Source organism: Pan troglodytes, chromosome 5 (assembly GCF_028858775.2).
Source record: "Pan troglodytes isolate AG18354 chromosome 5, NHGRI_mPanTro3-v2.0_pri, whole genome shotgun sequence".
Classification (NCBI taxonomy): Eukaryota; Metazoa; Chordata; class Mammalia; order Primates; family Hominidae; genus Pan; species Pan troglodytes.
This window is the reverse complement of record NC_072403.2, coordinates 162611767-162633543: the sequence shown is the minus strand read 5'-3', so window position 1 is coordinate 162633543 and position 21777 is coordinate 162611767. Positions and strand designations below refer to the sequence as shown.

The 21777-nt window shown below is 40.9% G+C and overlaps 1 protein-coding gene across 9 annotated transcripts in view; it reads right to left on the bottom strand.

The window, feature by feature from the left end:
- The window catches only part of PLEKHG1 (pleckstrin homology and RhoGEF domain containing G1), a 242838-nt gene that overhangs the window by 161429 nt on the left and 59632 nt on the right, over window positions 1–21777 (bottom strand). Inside the window, exon 1 of one of the 9 annotated variants that reach the window (XM_054686948.2) lies at window positions 4619–6593. The exons of the other annotated variants lie outside the window; for them this stretch is intronic. The gene's annotated coding sequence lies outside the window, so the exon portion shown is untranslated. Of the gene's footprint in view, window positions 1–4618; window positions 6594–21777 lie in introns of those variants that run through there. 9 annotated transcript variants of the gene reach the window in all.

Here is a 21777-nt window from a genome sequence, read left to right as displayed (position 1 = left end):
CTAAATTTTGTATTTTCAGTAGAGAGGGGTTTTCACCATGTTGGTCAGGATGGTCTTGATCTCTTGATCTACCCGCCTCAGCCTCCCGAAGTGCTGGGATTACAGGCATGAGCCACCACGCCCGGCCTATTATCCTTTCTTTTCTCCAAGTGATAACCACTACCCAGGCTGAATTGTTCTGAACTGGATGTTGCACAAAATTCACCCAACCACTCGCTAACTCCCAGGCTGTCTTTACGGTCCTCAGCATTGCAGTGGCCATATATATGAGAAAAGCAGGGGAAACACCAATGCATGTATGATTTCTGCTAAAATAAGTTAATCCATGAAAAATGCATTTGTAAATTCATATAGAATTTGGACTTTATATGAGGATTACTGCCTAGAGATTACTTCCCAAGGGCACCTCCTCTTTGTCTGCCCTAATGGTGGGAAAATGTGCTTAAACTTGCCCATCTAAGGCAACTTTCCCATGATTCTCAGTGTGTCCTCCTCCAGCTGTAGCCCTCTTCTTCCTTCAAGTGTAAAAGCTACAAATGGGTTATCTGTACTCACTGTCTTCATCTCTTCCCCAACTCGCTCCAATCTAGTCTCTTCCCTGCTTCACCGCACACATCCCCAACCAAAACAGTTCTCTGTAATATGCTGCTGCTTAACCCAACTGGTATTTATCAGTCTCTTCTGCGTATAACTTCTTGGAAACATCTGATACTTCTGGCCACTGTTTTCATATTAAGCACTGTCCTGCTTTGGGGACCATGGCCCCTTAGAATCCTGGTTTTCCACCTCCCTGTACCAACATCCCTCTTCAATCTCCTTTGCAGGATCAGCCAATGACTCATTTATATTTTCAGCCCAAACTTCTGAGCACCAGACCAGTATATCCGAGTGACTATTTGATAGCTCAGCTTTGAGATTTCACAGGAAACTGAAATGTAATATACCCAAAATGAAACACAACTTCCCTCCCAAACTGGACCCTCTTCCAAGGAATGTCACTATCATTTGTGGGGTTCTGCAAACCAGAAATTTCAGAGCCATCCTTTCCACCTTTTTTCCATCACTCCACATATTCAAATCATTACCACCTCCAGTCAATTTCTTTACTTCTTAATTCACTCGCATGTCACTTCCTTTTCTCCATCTCTACCCTGGTCATCTTCCATCTGTACTAGTATAACATTCTACTAAATATTCTCTGGAGAGGAGAACTATAGTGCCATGATCATTCAAATGGCAGACCTGATGTCACCCTATCCTTACCCCATCAGCTGAAAACTCTTCCATGCCTCTTCATTTCTTCTAGGATAAGGATCACAACCTGTATGTAACCTGGCCTCCAGCACTCACATGTTCCCATCCTGGCCCCCTTGCTGACTTTACTGGCCTTCTCTCCCATACCATGCCAGACACACCACTCATCTCTAAGTCCCTCCAAAGCTCACTGTCTCTCCACATTGCTTTTCTGCCCCCACCTCAGTTCCTGCTCACCTGTCAGACCTCAGCATGGCGATCACCTCCTCATGACAATGCCTACCTGTATTTCTTTTTCCTTTATGGCATTTATAATTACAATGAATATCTGGCTTACAGCCATCTCTCCTACTAGTCTAGTTTAATATACTGATGGGGTGGCGGGGAAAGCACATGTGTTTTTTTGCCTGCATCAAATTCCCACAGCCTGAAACAGCACCTGGCACAGAGTACATACTCAACGAATGCTTGCTGAATGACTGAATGAACAACTATACTGCCCTGAGGACTTTGGTATAATTAGTGTGGGTGATATTTCTATCACAGCTGTTGTAATTTTTTAAAGTATGCTATTGCTTATAATTAGGTAAAGAAGCAAGCCTGTAATTATGAACTCATTCCCATGGGAAAACATGATTTGCTTTATGATATCTACTTTATTTTATGGATTCTTCAAAGAGAACACTTTGGTGAAAAGTGAGCTGCCTGTATTTCTCCCTTACTTACATTTAATATTCACATCTTCTCTGCCCTGAGAAATGCTATATTGCTGAACATAGCCATGAAGTTCAAGAAATTTAACAAATAACGAAATATCTCTTTGGAGCTTAATATTTATTATATGATTACAACTTACATTAAATTATATTAAAAACTGTTATTAATAACAGAGCAACTCAGAAAAGTCAAGGCAATGGTGCTTACTCATGCCAAACCTTTAAAATCCTACAAACATGATTTCTGTATTTATTTTCTCCTCTATATCAAAGCAAGGCAAGGCTACCATACGTCATTATGGCACTTTCACTCACACACACAATTTAATAAGAGTTTAAAATTTTGATTTTGTAGAAAATTGCTCATTAATATTGTTTTTTCAGAGATTTATTACTTATTTTCTCAGCAATGAAAGGTAATGAATTTAGGCTGATTTCTAGTTTATAATTAATTGATATTCAGAGATTTCAGGTTTTAAAACTGCAATATCAGTGATAACCTAATATGATAAAACCCAGGTTTTCTAATCATATTTAAAAATCACCTAGAAATATTTTGTCTTTAATTCACATATTCATTTGCTCATGATTGGTTAGAACCAATTCCTAACAACACCTCAAGATTTGGCCAGTGGAAATAACCATCTTTAGCAAAGCCTTTGTTATTTGTAATTCAACCCTGAAATGTGAACACTATAAAATTTTAGAACTCTACATTAGATTGGTGCAGAACCTTAAGCCAGAGAGTATGCCAACATTTCTTTCTCTATTTTAAAGAGTATGTGGATTAATTACAAGGTGCTGACTGACCTGGATTAGTCTTTACCCCTGCCTGCACAAAATTAATTCCTACCATTTACATCAGTTAGATTAGGTCAAGATGGGTAATTCAGGCTGAACCTAATATAAAAACTCCTGTTTCCTAGGGCATCTGAAGTTAACACAGATCTAGTGAAACAATTCCTGCTTATATATTAATGGCATAAGGAGTTAGATTTCTCCCTGCTCACTTTGTAGAGTTGTGAAAGCTATTCAGGCACTGCTTAAATTTAGGTGTTCATTGGGAATAGTTTTAAAACACTCAGCTATGGTGGAGGGGCCTGGGTGGGCAAGGAGAGATGTTGTTCAAGTGGTCTGAAGTTTCAGTGGGACAGGAGGAACGGGCTCTGGTGATCCATTACACAGCATGGTGACTGTAGTCAATGGTAACGTATTGTAGACTTCAAAAGAGCTAAAAGAATGGATTTTAAATGTCCTGACCACAAAGAACAGCCTGATTTGATCATTCCACAATGTATATATATATATATGCATCAAAACATCACATTGTATCCCATAAATATATACAATTATTATCAATTAAAAATAACACTGAAAAACACTTTGCTACAAAAAGCCAGGGAACACATTGACCTATTTTGTTGCATTTTGTCTTTATGCATAATATAATACTTGTACTGACTTATTTATTTGTTTATTTATTTTGGAGACAGGGTCTCACTCTGTCACCTAGGCTGGAGTACAGTGGCATAATTACAGGTCACTGTAACCCTGAACTCCCAGGCTCAAGTGATCCGCCCTCCTCAATCTCCCAAGTAGCTGGGACTACAGGTGTGCACCACTGTGTCCAGCTAATTTAAACTTTTTTTTTTCTTTTTTGGAGACTGGATCTCACTATGTTGCCCAGGTTGGCCTTGAATTCCTGGCCTCAAGTGATCCTCTTGCCTCAGCTTCCCAAAGCACTGACAGCATTCTACATGAGGGGTATGTATCAGGTGTGTGAACATAAGTGGGCCCCCAACTGAGTCTTGTGTCTGCATGTGTCAGGAAGGGACCTAGATCATAAAGATGTCCCTAGAAGGGATGACATATGAATTGAGTCTGGAAGAACAAACAGGCATAAATAGGAGTCAGCCAGCCTGGAGTCATGGGATGGGGTGAGAAATCAGTGTAGGCTTTTAAGGAGAGGGAGTGCCATGTGCAAAGACCCATGGTGCCTATCCAGTGGAACTGCAAGCAATGCAGTAGGGTAGAAACTGGTGGTGTGTGTGTGTGTGTGTGCGTGCGTGCGTGCGTGTGTGTGTGTGTGTGTAGGGGAAGAAACAAGAGACAAGACTGTAGAGGTAAGTAGGCACCAGACCACATAGGGTCTTATGTATCCAGTAAAGACTTCGGACTGAATGTTTTAAATGGAGGAGTACCATAATCAATCAGATCTGCATTTTGAAAAGACAACTCTCAATGAAGTTGGAAAACAGACCAGAGGAAGAAACAATGCAAGTATGGAGATAGACACCTGCTAAGGAAGAGGTGGTGGCAGCCTGGATAAAGGCAGCTGCAGGGAGAATGCCTATAGTTTGAGAATTGATTGGATGGGGCTGGGCTATGAAGGAGAGGGAGGAGGGAGGGAAAGGCTGAAGCTTGTGGTTAAGGCACCTTGGGGCTGGCATTGCCATTCACTCCCAGGGTATGCATAGAAGAAAGGGAGAGAGTTGGTTATAGGGTGGTGGGTGACTCAGGAAAATATTGAGTTCTACATTTTTAGATATGTAGGCTGTCACTAAGTATTTTTTCTCATTATAATTAATTCCATGACGACATTTTTGAACGTGAATTATGTTAGTGCCTTTAAGTTGCACCAGTTTCACCTTCAGGGTAGAATCTGTCTCCTTCATCTCCATTTCTCACAGCTTCTAGCACTGCAGTTGCTCAATCAGTTCTTGTCTCATGACACCGTCGGGATAAACTGCCAGGAAGGAAGAGCTACAGCAGGTTCAAAGGGTAAGACTGTCATCATCCTTATTATATACTGTCAGGTTTTCTCCAAAAGGATTACATAGTTTACACTGTTAACAGTAATGCATGAATATAACCTGTTTCTCCACAACCTGTCCCTTGTTGATTTTTGACTTCCGTTTATTTGATAGGTGTAAAATGTTTCCATTTTAAAATGTATTTGAGTGTTATTTTCAGATTTGGTTTCCTATTTGTTTTCCTTTGTGTAATAGCCGGTTTTATCCTTGGACCACTTATCCAATTAGAATCTGACATTGTGCTCACATTTATATAAATTCTTGCGTGGGCACATGAATTAAGTCTCCAATTTTTGCTGTGCATATTTTCCCATTTTGTTGCTTTCATTACGTTCTAGTTTTAAAAGGTTTTAAACTTCATATCAATACATATGTGCATCTTCGCCCTTTTCAATTTTCTCCTCCTTCAAACAAATTTTCTTCTTTATAGCTGAAACTGTGCTACTGCAAATCTGTAATTCTTTAGTTCATTGGGAGTTCACTGTGATATATATTATATGGCTTGTGGTCTGAATCTTGAATATTTTTTCTTTTGAATTATATCTTGTATTAGTAACTATTTTTACTCACTTTTTACTCGTTTCGTCTATGTTTTGTAGGTATTTAATGATATCTGCAATAAATGTTTATACAGTTTCTTTTTTGCTACTTAATTTCATCTTCTTAGATTTAAATAATCCTCATGCTTTTTCCCCACTAAGAAAAGTAAGTTTTATCAGCCAGGTATGGTGGCTCATGCCTGTAATCCCAGCACTTTGGGAAGCCGAGGCAGGTGGATCACTTGAGGTCAGGAGTTTGAGACCAGCCTAGCCAACATGGCGAAACCCCATCTCTACCAAAAATACAGAAATTAGCCAATCACACCTCTGCACTCCAGCCTGGGCGACAGAGGGAGACTCCATCTCAAAAACAAAAATAAGTTTTATCATTAAAGACAAGAGGCCAAAATAAAACTATCTTAGGAAGGGGATAAAAGACCCTCCAAATATAACTGAAAGACAAGGTTGTAGGGAGGATCTCCCTTTGCCCAACTTTCTCCACTAATCCAGAAGGCGTGAGAGAAAAAGCAAGAATGGATGAGCATGTGTGATGAATGCACAGGAGACAGTGCACACAGCTGAGGGCACACACTTTAGTGTACCAAAGATCTGGGTGTGAGTCCTGGTTCTGCCACTTATGAGCTGTGTGTCTTCAGGTAAGCTCCTCAATCATGCAAGTTTGCCCATCTGCAGATTAATAAATGGTGTGAACAGAGAGGGGACTGAAGGGGGAAGGAAGACTAATCAGCAGCTGTTATTATAGGTGATATAGGAAAAATGGTCGTGTTCATGCAAAGAACTTGCTCTATACTGTCTGCTGGCATATGGTGAACTCCCAAAATGCTGCCTGTGGTTATTAAATATTTCTCGGCTAGGTCACTATATAAATCCATACCAAAGTTTTGAGCTTATTATTACATTTTTAAATAGCAAATTGTTCGCAATTTGTGTGTGTCTTTTTAAAGAAATGTTTGAGGTGGCCGGGCATGGTGGCTCACACCTGCAATCCCACTACTCTGGGAGGCTAAAGCAGGCGGATTACTTGAGGTCAGGAGTTCGAAACCAGCCTGGCCAACATGGCGAAACCCCATCTCTACTAAAAATACAAAAATTAGCCAGGCATGGTGGTAGGTGCCTGTAATCCCAGCTACTCAGGCAGCTGAGGCAGGAGAATCTCTTGAACCCAGGAGGTGGAGGTTGCGGTGAGCTGAAATCATGCCACTGCACTCCATCCTGAGCGACAGAGCGAGACTCCATGGAAAGAAGAGAAGGGGAGGGGGAGAGAGGAGAGAGAGGAGAGAGGAGAGAGAGGACAGAGAGAGGAGAGAGAGAGAGAGAGAGAGAGAGAGAGAGAGAGAGAGAGAGAGAGAGAGAGTGAGTTACAGGTGTAATCTGGCATTAAGTAACTTGAAACAAAAGTGAAACTCAGGTGCCATAAGTGTAGGTCTATAATAACTGATAACAATGCTTTGAACCAGGCTAGCTCTCTACTCTTCATTTAGGTGGATATAATTCTTAGAAGAGTTTATATCACTTCCTGATTGCAGGTTAATTCTCAGAAAGAGAAGAGAGCTTGGACTCTGAGGTCATTCTTTGTCATTAACAGTAGAGTAAAAGAGCAGTTATCCAAATTCCTTAAGAGATGAAAAGTTCTGCTTAACTGAACTTTCTGTTAACTTTAGGGTTAACAATAAAAACCTTTTCAACGCTTGTTAATTTTTTTTTTCCTAAACTGGGTCATGCACATCCCTAACTTGATAGGTAAAGGCGGTCTACAAACTATAATTTAACCTTCCCCGATGATTCAAATTGTTGCCCTGCCTCAGGGTTGAATCTATAACAGAGAGTAGACTAAGAAGAAGGTGGAGGAGCTGGGATTAATAAACACTGATAGGCTGATACACATTCAAAGATTCTTTTTTTCCTTAAATAAATTCCTCATGTCCACACACTTTGTGTGTGTGGTGTGTGGTGGAGAGGGAGGTCAGGCTCTCTTCTACAAACTGAGCTTAGAAAAAAACAGTTCATAGGGTGAGCACGGTGGCACACGCCCATAATTGCAGCACTTTGGGAGGCCAAGTTGGGTGGAATGCTTGAGCCCAGGAGTTTGAGACCAGCCTGCAGCAACGTAGCAAAAGCTCATCTCTACAAAAAATACAAAAAAATTTAGCCAGGCATGGTGGCTTACGCCTGTAGGCCCAGCTACTTGGGAGACTGAGATGGGAGATCACCTCAGCCAAGGAGGTTGAGGCTGCAGTGAGTCGTGATTGTGCCACTGCACTCCAGCCTGGGTGACAGAGTAAGACCCTGAAAAAAGAGGAGAGGGAGGGGAGGGGAGGGGAGGGAAGAGGGAAAGAAAGGAAGGAAAGAAGGAAGGAAGGAAAGAAAGACAGGAAGAGAGAAGAAGGAAGGAAGGAGAAGAGAAAAGAAAGAGTTCATTAAGGGCTTTGGCTTTCCTGAGTTGTACTTGACTACAAGTGTACACAGTGCTCTAGAATCTGGTGAGCTGAGAAGTGTTCTTGAATATATTTAAGGATTCGAAAGCAAGCATTGCCTATAGACAGGCCGAAGAAAATGAACCTTGTCTACCAAGATCTTCAGCTAAACACCTAGGGATCCTTCCATGTCTGGCTTGGGGGCTGAGTTAGCTATGGCTCTGCAGAGGTCACAGATTACACAGAATATTTGAAGGTAACACAGTACTAGAGAGATGTGCATTTGCTTGAAGACAGAAAAATCTTTTACTAGAAGGAAGCTTACCTTAAAAGTTTTTTTTGGAACTTGTATGCATGATGATTTGCCCTTTTAGAGAGGATGCTAAAGGTTAATTTTCTATGGCATAAGAACTGCAGATAAATGCCAAAATTCTATTCCCAGACCTAAATTATATAATCAGAAATAGGGCATCCAAACTGAACATCAAATAGTCTTGCTTTCCAGCCGACTATGAAAAAAATCAGTTTCAATGTTTGAAGTAGGTGTTTGTTTATATAATGCAACCAACCACGACTGCCAAACACAGTAATTAAATGCTTTTACAAGTGAGAAATCTTGCCAGAATATGCAATTTGAAGGGGGAAATAAGCAGAGAGTTGATATGCAGTAGAAAATGCTGAATTATTTATTTCATTCTGCTCAAAAGGAGACACTCATGCTTTCAGTCTACCTGCAGAAATACTGAGAGAAATGAGAGCATCAGAAGGTGGCAGTTACTTTATTTAATCTTATCTTTTTTATCTATAAATGGTATACTTTCTTCTCACTCAAACTTGAAAAATGAGGACTTCTCATCTTCCTGTCTTTATAAAATGACCTGGTTGGAAATGAAATTAAACATCTACAAATAAACAACAGATAACTATATTTTTCTTTTTCCATTCCTTAAATTATCAACTGATATTTTCTATCCTCTGATTTCACCTAAATGCTCCTACTGGTGAAATAGAGCATCAATTTAATATAGGCTAATACTTAGAATGAGCAACTAATGAAATATTTTCAAAGAATTCCATTTCTAAGACAATTGTGAAATCATCCTTAATCTCAATTTTCACTCATCTCCATGATCAAACAATATAAATGCTGCCTGGCCTCCCCTGGGAACTTAACGGAACATCGAGGAAAGCAGAGGAGGTAGCGGCAACTGCTAGACTTTGCACTGGACTTCCAAGCACCTCGTAGCATTAATTTATTCATATGAACATCCACGGAATCAGGCTCTAATTTTCTCCACTGTATAGAGAGAAGGAGGGAGTACTTGCACAGCAGATAAAAGGTGAGTTAGGTGGGGGAAATATTGGGATTAAGACTTAGCATTTTCTTTTTCCATTACCCAAAGAGTGGTTCTTTGATAACATCTGCATATTTTTTTGTGTCCTGGAGAATAACTTCTCTATTATCAGGGACCCCTTGGCCCAAGGGACCACCACCAGCTCTTGACTGGCCTGCAGCACAAGGCTTCTAACTTGTCATCCCTTTACCACCCCACTTTCTGTAATTCATTCTCACCCAATAGCTAGTGGATCTTTAGAAAGCCGAACTGGATTCCATCACCCTCCTACTTAAAACCTATAAATATAGTCCCATTGCATTTAGAATAAAAACCAAACTCCTTAACATGGTCTGCAAGGCTGTGCAAGAGCTAGTCCTCATCTCTCTCTCCAACCCCATCCCCACTGCTCACTGCCTCCACCCTCACTGGTTTTCCATTCATTCACTCTTTCATTCATGTCCCAACTTCATGTAGGCCTTCCCTAATCTTTTCCTGTGACTAGAATGTAATCTCTTAGAGCATCCTGGTCTCTTCATTCATAGCACTGACCACAATTTAAAATAATATACTTGGGGTTTTTTAAACCGTTGTCTTTCAGCTCCACTAGACTCTAAGCTTCTTGCAGGTGTCACTACCAATGTAAGCACTGTCTCCTCAGCACTTACTACAGTGCCCGGCATATGGAGTCCTTCCATAAATGTTGGCTCAGAGTGAGCAAGTGATTTCTGACTTGACCAATTCCTCAACAGTCTGGGGCACTGGTTCCTTCTTACCCATAATGGCTCTGTCTCTTTTAAGGAATACTCTAGGACGGAGGAAAAAGAAGCAACATATGGTGTGGATGCAGTGAACAGGGAACACTTCTACACTGCTGGTGGAAATGTAAACTAGTACAGCCACTATTGAAAATACTGTGGAGATTCCTTAAAGAACTAAAAGTAGATCTACCATGTGATCCTGCAATCCCACTACCAGGTATTTACCCAGAGGAAAAGAAGTCGTTATTCAAAAAAGATACTTACACATGCATGTTTATAGCAGAACAATTCACAACTGCGGAACCAACCCAAATTCCCATCAATCAATGAGTGGATAAATAAACTGGTGTGTGTGTGTATATATATATATATATATATATATATATATATATATATATATATATGATGGAATACTATGTAACCATAAAAAGGAATGAATTAACAGCATTTGCAGTGACCTGGATGAGATTGGAGACTATTATTCTAAGTGATGTAACCCAGGAATGGAAAACCAAACATTGTATGTTCTCACTGGTATGTGGGAACTCAGCTATGAGGACGCAACGGCATAAGAATGATACAATGGACTTTGGGGACTTGGGGGAAAGAATGGCAGGGGGGCAAGGGATAAAAGCCTATAAATATGGTGCAGTATATGCATGGGTGATGGGTACCACTAAAGAACTTATATAACAACAACAACAATAATAAAATAAAACAGAAAAAGAAGCAACATAAGCGTTAACATTATGTCATTTCCCTCAGCCAAATGGACTATGTGGGGTCAACAACCAACAGACCCTTTAGCTATCTATGTATGCTCATGTGGCCCAGGGTTTCCCCACTCTTCCCAGGATAAATAGGGAACCCCAAAGTTTTGCTGAATGAGCACAAGAATGCAAAAGCATTTTTTATTACCCTTAGTTCTAGGACTGACATGTTGGTACAACTCCAGGGGGCGCCCATGCTCAGATTTGTGACTGGTACTGGTAGCGCATGCTGCGGCTGTGTAGCGTAGGTGGCCGCCCTGCTCAGGGCTTCGATGTTGTCCTTCTGGGTTAGCCTTCCATCTCTGTGCCTTGTTCTTAGGTTTACTCTTTATTACAAACGCAACGTTTATCTTATACATGGCTTTAAAAATATGAACAAATATGAACAAAATAGAACATATTCCTTATAAAGTCAATGAAATAAAGGTCAGTGGAAGGCTATGAAAAGAAAAACCTGTGTAAGTTGATTTTTTATTAGAAAAAAACCCACAATGTTACTGATTTTTGAAAATTGATTCCTCATTGTTTATTTACTTTGAAAACATAAACATGTGAAAATACTGTATAATCAATATTTTTCTTCTATCAAAACCCATGGGGCTTATGAAGAAAAATAAACAATTATCTCATTGAGGACCAAGGGTAAAAATTAATAAAGCCACTGTTTTCTTTAAACACAAAAATCCCTTAGTTATCCCAGGAATGGTTTGAAAAGGAAATTAGAAATACATTTTAGGATCAAAATCTGGGTTACGGCAATGTCCACATGAAGATCATTTTTGGTAAGGACCTGATTGAAGTTTAAGAAATCATTCTTGGCCAGGCATGGTGGCTCACGCCTGTAATCCCAGCACTGTGGGAGGCCGAGGTGGGTGGATCGCCTGAGGTCAGGAGTTTGAGACCAGTCTGGCCAACATAGTGAAACCCTGTCTCTACTAAAAATACAAAAAATTAGCTGGGCGTGGTGGCAGGCGCCTGTAATCCCAGCTACTCGGGAGGCTGAGGCAGGAGAATCGTTTGAACCTGGGAGGTGGAGGTTGCAGTGAGGCATGATCGCGCAACTGCACTCCAGCCTGGGCAACAAGAGCAAAATTCCCATCTCAAAAAAAAAAAAAGAATAATTCTTTACATGGCATAGGATGATGCCGAAAGGACTAAATAAACAGTTCCAGTAACTTTGACATCGAGTAAGGTATTAAAAGTAATTTAGGCAAAAATTTAACCCCAAAGAACGTCGCGTTATTTTATCCATTAGCTAAAGGGTTAATTCTCCCCACAGACTGAAGCCTTATGGGTTCAAGCTGATGCAATTATAAGGGAGTTAGACATCAAACTAGGTCAGAGAATGATCTCGGTAGGCAATCAAAAACCATCTCAGAAGCCTCTTCAACCCCCCATCTATCCAGACAAAAGTCATCTTTTCTCCTCACTCCTACTCATTCTGTACAGCAAAAACACATCCCAGCTATCTACAGTGATGTGTCTTCAAGGCTTTCTCCCCTCTCTATTTGAGGGCTAGATCTAAGTCAGGAGCCTCCTTTTGTCTTTCCTGAACCCACAGTGGGGCTGTGCAAATGTTTGAGTTAAAAAATGAACATCAGTGTTTACAGGGATCTTATTTTAGGCTTTCCTCAGAACTAAGTAGGGGAGAAACAAAGAAAAGCCTGCAAAAAAAGGCCCTAGTTAAACTGTTTAAAAATAAATCCAGATTAACAATGGCATGGAGTCATCACTGCAATAAAATGCAAAGATGATGGCCAGATACTTGAGCTACATCGCTCACAATAATTCAGCTGCCATTTTATTTATATTTAAGGTCAAATAAGACAAATCTTGTTTTGTATTACTTTGTACAAAGCAGGGGGACTAGAGAGAATTTTACATGTCGTATCATCAGAAGACTAAAATATTTTTCCAGAAACAAATCAAAATTTAAACAAGTGAAACATGAAATTTTTAACCTTTACCATACTCTGCCCTACAAATAATCAACTTATTTTCAGTCATTACACATAAAGCATTCCGGTTTTAAAGTCCTTTGTGCTAGAGTTTCAGGTCCGGCCTGATTAGGAACACTGCGCCCAGCTGAGTGGAAAGTGGAACTCCTACTTGGTCATCGGCCAGCAAGACTCCATGGCAACCACTATGTTTCCACAGATCAAAGGAGAGTTGAGCACTCAGGAATTGTCTCAGACTACCCAATAATAGACACTACACTTAATATGAGTACACTTTCTCAAATGGACCATTAAATTTTATTGTAGAAGAACTCAAAATATCATGTACAAAAATTCCAGAAACTTACAAAGGGAACTGTTGGCTCTCCAAGAAAACCATCATTCCTTTTTTTGGAACTGGACTACAGGGAGTTGAAAAATCTTTGAGGGAGCCATAAAGAATCCAATCACTTTTCACTTTGTTTAGATGGTGTTCGAGCTGTTGAAGGCTCCCATGATAATTTTGTGTTCTGTTTTTAGGAGAAGTTACAGGTAGGGCAGCCAATGCTTTATGTCTGCTTTTGGCAAGTACAAGCAACAGTGAGTTTCTCACTTCAGGCTATGTGTGGGCACATGAAACCTTCACTAATTCAAAGAAAGCTTTCACAGCCAACAGCAACCAGTTTAGAAAAACAGCAATGAGACTTTCGGCATCAATCTTCACTTTCATATTCCTGGAAAGACCTATTGCACGTATTTTAGCCGCCCTTGTATACAAGACAATCTTCAAACCTTCTGCTCTGAATTCTTTTTTATACACACATCTTACAAAAAGACAAGAGGCCTTGAACATTTTAATACCTGCTGATGGGCTGGAAAAGCTTTTAAAGGAATAAGTAGCACTCTACCACAAGAAGACAGTATTTTTACTTGTGACTGTTGATGGATTCACTATCCCTCGTAGTTCTAAAGGAGAGTCACCTCTACTTTTCACAGTTTCATTTCTTTGCAGACTTCTGAATTCAGCTTTTCTAAAAGTTCTCTAGCAGCATAGAGGGTGTGTGAGGAAAACCTGGTAATATTATTTCCTAGGCAATTTTAATGCAAATTCAATGCAGGAAAATATTCCTGCTTGAATTAATAAAACATTGTTTAGCCAAATCGGTTGCAAATAGGAAAAAGTAGACTGCTATAAATAAAAGTAATAAACCACAGGAGGCTGTCATTGGATTCTCTACTTCAGACTACTATTTTCCAAGATACCTTATAATCCTAAATTGTAACAAACAGAAGCATGTTCTGCCTTGAACCCCATTTTAGTGTCATATTAAGACAACATAAGGCTGTTTAGTACATATATGTTGAAAACTCAAGACTTGGTTGAACAGATAATAGAAACAGCCTTTTTAGAGTCAACCCTTAGTCAAAGACTAAGTATTCGCAAAATCACATGTAGAAATTCTTTTTAAAAAAATTATGTCCACAGCAATATAATATTTAAAAAGACTGGTGAGCAAACATTTTAGGGATGCTAAAAACTTGAAATATTAGTAGTTAGCTAACTAAAGGTGATGCAGACTCAACCCTAATATATGTTTAGACAGGCCCAGTTTTCATGCTATATGATTTAAATAGCTTGGCATCCCTAAGCATTGTACACACACACACAAATACACACACACCCCTTTTTGGAGAAAATTTAAAAATCTTATCAGACTGGGCGTGGTGGCTCACGCCTGTAATCCCAGCACTTTGGGAGGCCGAGTTGGGTGGATCACGAGGTCAGGAGATCGAGACCATCCTGGCTAACGCGGTGAAACTCCATATACTAAAATATAAAAAAATTAGCCGGGTGTGGTGGTGGGCACCTGTAGTCCCAGCTACTTGGGAGGCTGAGGCAGGAGAATGGTGTGAACCCGGGAGGCGGAGATTGCAGTGAGCCGAGATTGCGCCACTGCACTCCAGCCTGGGAAACAGAGTGAGACTCCATCTCAAAAAAAAAAAAAAATTATCAATGCAGCTGGTATGATGGCAACTATATGAAGCTAGAAGGCAAGATATCTTGATTCCAGCTCAGTCTCTGACATGAACTTGCTGTGCACGTTTGATGGTATTGCCAGCTCTCTCCGGACTGCAATTTTCTCATCAATAACATGAGATATTTAGGTGTAGGTCTTTTCTGTGTCTGCAATGAACACCTAGGTACTGCAGAGGTGAGCAAAGGGAGTGGTAGAGACACTGGGCTCATTGGTTATCTGATCCTGCCCCAAGCAGAGAAGATGGAGCAAGCTGGCAAACAGACGCAAGTTAGCAATGAACAGACCAACACAGCCGAAGCAGAGGGAGTGTGGGATGGGGAAGTGACAGGAGCTGCAGCTGGTCAGACCATGGAAACCCTTGAGGGTGGGAGACAGTGTTATCCCGTGGCGAACTCAGTGTAATGAGAGGAAGGCCAAGTTTAAGCTTGTTCCTAAACTCTCTTCCCTGGGCGCCATTCCAACCTGAATGCATCAGTTGACTTCAGACAACCACAACTCCATTGGATTGCAGAAAGTGGAACATCTGACCCTTTTAATACATTTTGTCCAGGAAGCTGCATTATATTTATAGAACTTGACTCTTTTCATCCAGAGTACTGCCAGGGTAGAGGAAGGACTCAGAAGAAACCACATATTTCTGTTGCTATGCTTTTGTTTTTTAACAGGAAATTGTTGTCTAAACGAGAGCATTTCCAACGTGGAAAGACATGAGGGGGACATCAGACCACCTATAGGATAACCATTCCACAGGAGAGGTGGAGGCAAGGCCCCATCATGGGCAGATGGCTCAGTGAGGCCAAGTTTATACATTATGGATTCCTTTAGCCTTAACTGTGCCTTCCCCTTATGACTGAGCTCCTGTGGGCTTCCCATGCTACCCCAACCAACTGCCCTGGTTGGCCAAACCATAGGGAATAAAGGGACAAATGCCAGAAGCAGCTGGGAATTTTACCACTGATTCTATAGTTGACAGAAACCAGAGCATTTCCCCAAGAACCTGTGCTGATGCAGCAAAGAAATTGAAAAAAAAAAAAAAGTCCCCCTGCTCAGCCTTCACATTAATATTTTTATTTTTATTTTTATTTTATTTTTTTGAGATGGAGTCTTGCTCTGTTGCCCAGGCTAGAGTGCAGTGGTACAATCTCGGATCACTGCAACCTCCGCCTCCTGGGTTCAAGTGATTCTCCTGCCTCAGCCTACTGAGTAGCTGGGACTACAGGCACGTGCCACCATGCCCAGCTAATTTTTTGTATTTTTTGTAGAGACAGGGTTTCACCGTGTTAGCCAGACTGGTCTTGAACTCCTGACCTCGTGATCTACCTGCCTCGGCCTCCCAAAGTGTTGGGATTATAGGCGTGAGCCACGACATTCATTATTAAATCAAATCATTACTGCCTTGATACAGGCAGGAAGAAAAGTTCTATTTTTTCTATTATATTAGCTTTCTCTTCTAATGACATAGTGTTTTGGGGAAGAGTGGGTGACAATAGAGCCAAGAAGAGCGATAATTTATTTAAGTAACTTGCAACCTGCAAACAGATTGTGTTCTAAATCATTCTGAGCCCAGACTTCAAGTCTGGAACCCAGTTTCTCACAGATCATGCATAAGGATAAATGTGTTCCCAGATCACCTATATTGGTCTATTTAACTTGGGCACTAAATACCCCAAGGAGCCTGTTCTCCCGGTTGCAACCTATCTCTACCCAGCTGTCCTCGCCAGCAGCTTGGAAGCCATTCTCAGCAGCCCAATTATTGGCCTTATTGTCATCTGGCTCTGTTCCCACAGCCTATGTCTAAATCCTAAAGACAAAGGAATGGAAAGCAGAAAGCAACAGAGTAATCTGATAGAGTAACTGTCACTTAAAACTCCCCGAGATAGAAGCATCTCCCCCAATTCTGCGATGAGTGTGGTATGATTCTTGCACATATCCCAAAGAACAAAGCCCCAGTTGGCCCAGGGCGGGCTCTCGTGCTTGAGTGATTCTAGACGGCGGTGTCAGCTGAACTGCCAGCACCTTCCAGTCAAGGAGATTCAGCGACCTGGACCAGAGAAGAAGACACCACCACAGCCCTTCACAACACGAGGCACCCCCACCACGGTGCCACGAAATGCCTTGAGGGACTCTGAAGAAGGAGGGAGAGTCTGCAATAGTGTGTAGAGATAAGAGCCAGGGATTCACAGATTATATTCAGAATTTGTTTTATTTAGAGAATAAATAGAATGCCACAATGAAGTACAATGGCCCCATTTTAATGGCGCTACTGGTTTCTTACCCAGCATTTGTTCTCTACTTCTCCCCAAGGTAACCACTTCCTTGTTTCTTCTACACATAGTCATATGGCGTAGCTGGAGCTAAGCCATCCCCAGCCCTAGAGGTGGATCCTGCCAGATGTAAGCCCATCAGTGCGGGCATTGAGTACGGTTACTGCCCTTCATGATGTAAGTGGCCACATCAGATCAAAAGAAGGGACAATATGTATTGAAAGGCTGTGAAGAGGTTTCTATCTCCTGGTGCACATGGACAAGGGAACCTCTTATTCCATTTGTGGCTAGTAGACATCTTGTGACCACTTAGGGGAAACTGCCTGAGAAAGAAGCCAACCCCACGGATGGTAGAGCAGAGAGATGGGAAGAAACTGAGTCCTCAGTGATGTTTCTGAGTCACTGAACCAATGAGTCTTAGAGGCTGTACTCCTTCAAGAGCAATTTACTCATTTCTGTTTGTTTTACCAAATTTGAGTAAGAGTTGCTATCACAGTACAAAGTGTTCTGATAAAGTACCAATGAAAATATAAACCTGGAGATGGAGAGTGGGAGATAAAAGGTACAATAGATGTGAATGTGCTTTGAACATTAGTATAGAAAGTGCCAGCCAGGCGCAGTGGCTCACACCTATAATCCCAGTACTTTGGGAGGCCAAGGCGGGCGGATCACGAGGTCAGGAGTTCGAGACCAGCCTGGCCAATATGGTGAAACCCCGTCTCTACTAAAAACACAAAAATTAGCTAGGCGTGGTGGCAGGCGCCTGTAGTCCCAGCTGCTCAGGAGACTGAGGCAGAAGAATCATTCGAACCCAGGAGGTGGAGGTTGCAGTGAGCCAAGATCATGCCACTGCACTCCAGCCTGGACAACAGAGTGAGACTCCATCTCAAAAAAAAAAAAAAAAAAAGAGAGAGAGAGAAAAGAAAGTGCCTGAAAAATCTCTAGTCCTTTCTTCCTGCAAATATACTGAACCATAAAAATAAAAATTTGAACTTTAGAGTATGTCTTCATTGCACTATAAATCTAAGATATAAAAGATGCACCATTTGCTCTAAATGGTTCATTTGTGAGCCACATTTTCCTGAATCAAGAGACCACATTATTTAAGCCATTTCCTAAACAACTGTTCAGTGTATGAGAATAAGCAAAACTAAATAACTTGCCTTTAAGGCTAAAATCTGGTGGTAGGGGGCAGAGAATGAATTCTCTCTCTATAGAAATGTAAACATTTAATGTTTAAAATCAATATTCTCAAAACATGGATAATTTGTTTAATTGCAGGTCTGAATGAACCTACAATAATTGGAAGAAAAAGCTTTCTTGGCTATCTTTCAAGATGGTCAGAAGAACGACCATGGGGGAAGAAAAATAACGTGTTCAATATCTCACATCAGGTCAGCAGGTCAGCATGTCATGTCAACAAACCTCTTCCCGTCTGTTTTCTTGTGTACTCTAAAGTGACCCCATGAGTATCATCATACTTTTTATAAGTGCTTTAAAGTTCTTCAGATAGAAAAGCTCATGTTCATAAAATATCATAAAACATAAAAAGCTTTCAAATTTTTTGTCTAAAAAATACATAGTTGACACTTGTCTTGAGGTGTAGGAAGTGGTAGAACAGTTTATTGCGTTTCAGAGGAAAAAGCTTTGAACCCCCGTGAGAATGCAGCGTTTTACTATTCTCTTCACAGCCTCACCGGTTCCTGCAAGCACAGGCAGAACACATTTAAAGATGGAGCTTGGGCCGGGCGCGGTGGCTCACGCCTATAATCCTAGCACTTTCCGAGGCTGAGGTGGGCGGTCAGGAGTTCAAGACCAGCCTGGCCAACATGACGAAACCCTGTCTCTACTAAAAACACAAAAATTAGCCAGGTGGGGTGGCGCACACCTGTAATCTCAGCTACTCGGGAGGCTGAGGCAGGAGAATCACTTGAGCTTGGGAGGCGGAGGTTGCAGTGAGCTGAGATGGTGCCACTGTACTCCAGCCTGGGTGACAAAGTGAGACTCTGTCTCTAAAAAACAAAACAAAACAAAACAAAACAGAAGATGGAGCTTGTTCCAAAACACTCTTTGTAAATGGTTGTTTATTTCTACAGGAAAATCTGTTCCGGGTTCCAATGGTATATATATGGTTCCTAGCCCTGCTTAAAAATGCTTTTTAGCTCAACATGTTCCTCAAATGCAGGAGCTGACCAAAGGTTATCAATGTTTTCTAGAAGAATGTGTTGAAGACACCAGAAGGAAACCATACTGGGAAAATTAGGAGCTGACTGACAGGAGGAGAAAAACATTTCCTTATCCCCTGCCTTCTTCTCTCCTTCAACCTAACACTATCCACATTTGGGTTCTCGCCTTGGGATATACAGTGAGGGTAGGATGGTCCTGTGGTCCACGACACACTCTTCTGAACTATCCGCCTCTCCCTCCACTCCCTCGGGCCCTCATTCTGACTGTCTCCTCATCCTTCTCTCGGGATCCTGGCCTCTGCCTTATTGTTTATTTCAAATCATTCCACCTAAGCTCTTGCCACAAAACAAACAAGAATGCTTGGGTCTCAGAGTTTCAAAATTAAAATGGGGATAATACATAAATTTTTCAAATGTTCAAGTGCTACATAATCATAAGGTGCTTCTGTTATTGCTCTAATATACACATGAAGCTCCCCTGAATCATTCTTATACATGGTTACTGATTTCCATATCACTATAGTTTCACAGCTAATAGGCGTATCTCTAAACTCTAATATCAAGATACATGGCCTAATAAAGAATGTTTCCACCACATTCTCTAGTTGCAAGAACCACTCCAGAACATGGTTTTTCTCCACAAATATTGGAATTTCAGTGTTTACAGGAACAATGGGAAGAACATCAGTAATGGGAACTGGCCCCCAGATGGCCCTAACTGTATTTCAGGCACAGGATGAGTTAAATAGGCTCTGTGTGCCTGAAGACTTCACATGCATAGCTTTATGTCTAACAAGGAAAGAATCCACTCCAAAATGTTTTTCAAATGAACTTTTGGGGAAAAAAACCCTGGCTTAAGTGGAAGATTGCCTGCATATAACATCTGTTGTATATATGCATGGCTTTACTGACTGAATCCTGATTTGTTCTCAGTCTTTCTCTATAAAAATCCTAATCCTGAAGGTTCAAATATTCTTAAAAACTTTTTGAAGATTTTCTTCGGAATGTTGTTGAGAGAGATATTTTGGTGAATTCTAATGTTAGTGAGCGCTGGACAAGCCTATGCCCTACACTGGCCAAGGCTTCTTCTAGCATCACCATGTAGACAAGGCGAGTGAGACCAAGGGCCCAAAGCAACACATTCAAATTCGCTCACAGAACCATGCATTCTATTCCAGGGGAGGAAACCTTTCCTCAGCTGAGGGATCCAGTTTCCACTATTCACTTCCCCTCCTTGACCCCACGAAGGAAGAATCCCATTCTCTTTGGAAAGGGCCCATCCAAAGGATCTCCCAGCACAGTTCAATTTAGCAACATTAAGCTTGGCAGATCAACGAGACATCTTTCATCCTTAGGTAAGTATTTCCACAAACACCTTTTTCTATGTAGGCAAAACACTGGCAAAATTAATAATACGTCTTTTGTTTAGAAATAGACTTTGTGCAAATGCACTGAAATGTGACCAGGATAAAACACACACGTTGGCAGGTGAGACTTACCTACAACTTGTTCCAAATAATTTTTCTTTCACCAATGCCTCTATGGTTTAAGAAGAGGCCTTCAAAGCTCCAGTTGCAATTATAGATAAAGTATGGAGTTTTTAACAACTGGCTCTGAGTATGAGGTGCTTAAATAAACTAAGAAGCCCATACTTAATGAAATTATTTTGTCAACTGAAAGGTGCCACATTTTTATCTCTAGAAGAGCCCTTCCTCAGACATATTTTTAGAGCATCATCCTCTCCATCAGACTCTCCAAAGGAAAAATTTGGTAGGGAGGAGAGAAGAATTATTTATCTGGATTGGAGAGGCTGGAGAGAAACATGTAAATCCACCTGAGAAAAATTTACACCTGGAAGATAATCATCATGAAAAAATTAGAATGGTTCCTCATTTAGTGTGTTAACTCTAAGAAAATAAAACATGTTTCTATATACAGCCATGTTTTAAGGTTTCTCAGAGTTTAAAAGACAGTTTTATCAAACATGTTGGAGAGTAAAATTACTTAGTTTTAAAATTTACCCTGTAATATTTTTCACATTAAGAATTATGAACAGGCCAGGCATGGTGGCTCATGCCTGTAATCCCAGCACTTTGGGAGGCTGAGGCAGGCAGATCACTTGAGGCCAGGAGTTCAAGACCGGCCTGGCCAATATGGTGAAACCCTGTCTCTACTTAAAAAAAACAAAATTATGAACAAAGACATTTGGGCTAATTGCCAATGTACACACCTTCCTGGGAACCCTCTGTATCTGAAACCAACTTAGCTTATTTTTATTGATTTCTTATGAATGCGTGTGAAGTTTCTAAATTTTGGATCAAAAAAGTTTGTGAGTAGTTACATGTAAGGCACCGGACTGCGTGCCATGCATAAAACCTAGTCCTGCCTTCAAATTACTTTAGTCCATTAGAGCAGGAATTAACAGCACTCAGGAAAAGCAACCAAGTAGGTATTTGAAGCAGAGTTTTTAAGATCACAAAGCAGTGTCAAGAGGCAATATATAATTAAAATTGCTAAATGAATTGTTCAGAGGCTAACTGATACAGCAACTTAGAGGCAGGGGCAGATAAAATCAGGTTGCAGTAATTTAAAAAGGAGAAGGAATCTGAACTGAGTTTAAAAGGACAGATAAGGTCTAGATAATAATATTACTGCTGCTGCTGCTCCATAGCTCCATTTGACAGTCTGCCAAGGGCCAGACACTCACTATGGCAGGCATTGTATACATA